This window comes from Engraulis encrasicolus, chromosome 9, assembly GCF_034702125.1.
Source record: "Engraulis encrasicolus isolate BLACKSEA-1 chromosome 9, IST_EnEncr_1.0, whole genome shotgun sequence".
Classification (NCBI taxonomy): Eukaryota; Metazoa; Chordata; class Actinopteri; order Clupeiformes; family Engraulidae; genus Engraulis; species Engraulis encrasicolus.
Genome location: NC_085865.1, coordinates 50,310,978 through 50,313,477, shown reverse-complemented (window position 1 = coordinate 50,313,477; position 2,500 = coordinate 50,310,978). Strand labels below are relative to the sequence as shown.

General features: G+C 44.6%; 1 protein-coding gene across 2 annotated transcripts in view; it reads right to left on the bottom strand.

The window, feature by feature from the left end:
* Positions 1 to 2,500, bottom strand: part of ncam1b (neural cell adhesion molecule 1b) — a 253,942-nt gene that overhangs the window by 188,961 nt on the left and 62,481 nt on the right. The window lies entirely within an intron of this gene.

Here is a 2,500-nt window from a genome sequence, read left to right as displayed (position 1 = left end):
GAGCTCTAGTCTAAAGGCTGAAGTTTCAGGGGTTTTTCAGAAGCACTACCACTTCTACTACTCTGCAGTCAGCTCCCTGCTCACAGGCTCAGGGCTGGATTAACGCAGAGACTATATATGGCTGCAGCCTAGGGCCCCCCACCAGCCAGAGGGGGCCCATACACAGGACTAGACAGGCTAGATATGGCTGCAGCCTAGGGCCCCCCACCAGCCAGAGGGGGCCCATACACAGGACTAGACAGGCTAGATATGGCTGCAGCCTAGGGCCCCCCACCAGCCAGAGGGGGCCCATACACAGGACTAGACAGGCTAGATATGGCTGCAGCCTAGGGCCCCCCACCAGCCAGAGGGGGCCCATACAGAGGACTAGACAGGCTAGATATGGCTGCAGCCTAGGGCCCCCCACCTGCCAGGGGGTCTCTGGCCCTGCCTACTGTGCTCACTCACACACACACACTCACACACACACACAGAACTCGCTCTGATGAAGTCCATTCAATCCAACCTCTCTCCTGCTACACTGCATTTAGCCTTCTTTAACCCATTGATGCCTAAAGCACCTGCAAAAAACGCCTGCTGAATGCCAAAGCCCTTGATCGGAAAGTTGCCCTCAGCCTATAAAACCCTAAATATCTTAGCCTCTGATGCACATAAAAACATGAAATCCTAAACCCTAAGACCCTCATCTTGCAACAGAATGTGTTCAGCTGTAACATACCTACATTTTTATTAAAAAATCTAAAATCTCAAGATCCTGAATGCAGTGTATGTTGGTGCTCCAGGCACCAAAGGTCAAACAACATATACGAGTCATCAGGCTAAAATTGGTTAACCCATGAATCATTGGGACAGGATGACTGCTGCTTTGAACTCATACATTTGCACTTCTAAGCTGCTGGTGATAGCTGTCTTTAACCCGCAAATCAGTAGAACTCTGTCTTTAACACATAATTCGGCTGAATTGAATTCTACGATTGCTGTCCTTTATTTTAACCCATAAATTGTCCGGTTGTGGTTATTGCTGTCTTTTTGAGCACATAAATCGGTGGAATGTGGTTATGGTGGCCTTTTGATGTGGAGATCGGTAAAAGCTGGTGATTGCGGTCTTTCTAGCCCATAAATCGGTGGGGTGCAATGAAAAGTGCAACTGGCAGTTTGCTGATATTAACCCATAATTTCCTTTCCTGCTGGTGCTATGCCGTATTGACATCTATTATATGTTATTATCTACAGTTCCAGCTCTGGGGGTTTCATGGTTCATGCCGTGCATAGAAAGCAAAAGTAGAGGGTATATATAGGACAGATGTGGGCAAACTCAGGCTCGGGGGATTACACATATATTGACTACGGTGTTTGTCTACTGTACATAAACACATTTCATTACACATTGTGCAGGTACTATGAGACAGTGGTTCACAATGAGGGGTACATGATGTACCACTAAGGGATACGGGAGCACACCTCAGGGGGTACGTGGAAAAATGTATAACACATGCAGTGTAGTCACATTGGGATAGAGGAACAGATATAGAGCATGACTGAGGAGGGATACTCATCATATGACAAAATGGCTTGTACCTCACACAAGACAAAAGAAAAAGTACACTAGTATAACAGATCACATCCAGGGGGCGCTGTGGCTCAGTGGGCTAAGGTGCCACACCATAAATCCGGGGACCAGGGTTCGATTCCCAAGGTCGTTTCCCGATCCTTCCAACACTTCCTCTCACTTTCTCACACTAGGTGACCAAATGAAAGCTTCAAAGGTACCCTTATAATATCCTTTCAAAGAGACCAAGACGTCCATCTTCATTGGGAGATCAGATACTGAATTCTCAGTTTGATTGAGTCTATTGCTCAAGCTTGGAAAGGCAGCCTTTTGATGTCAAGTTACCTCAGCCAACAAGCCTGGATATGATTAATTGACTAGCAGGCTGAATGATCAATCACAAATCAGATACTCCTGACTCTAAGTGGCAGTGATTGATTATGAGTGCTTGTAAGTATTCCACTTAACCTGCATGAATTACGTTAGTTCATTATTAGTGGGGTTTAGAATTGAGTTTAAAACTCTTCTGATTTATCTATGTCACTCAATGGCCAAGGCCCTAAATATACTATAGGCTAGAGCAATATTATCCAAAAAAGATGTCTTAGGTCTTCAGAGTCTCCGCTACTAATATTTATCTTCTCTCTTCTCTTTCTTTCCTCTCAAGCACATTTAATGACAGTTATGTATGATAATGTGCCATACAAATCCTGTTGCTATCACTTGGTGCCCCTTAACGCACGCCATTCCACCAGTAGAACGCTGTAATAGTCACTGAAAAGACTTTACTACCATAGTACTAAACCACTATGACAGTGCACAGGGCTTTTGGTAATACATTACAACTTGGTCATTTCCATTCTGGTAACAACTAATTCATAACTTCCATGTCCACGTTTAAAATATTCAATAATCCTTGTTCACAAAACGCATTTAGTCATGGACCAACTA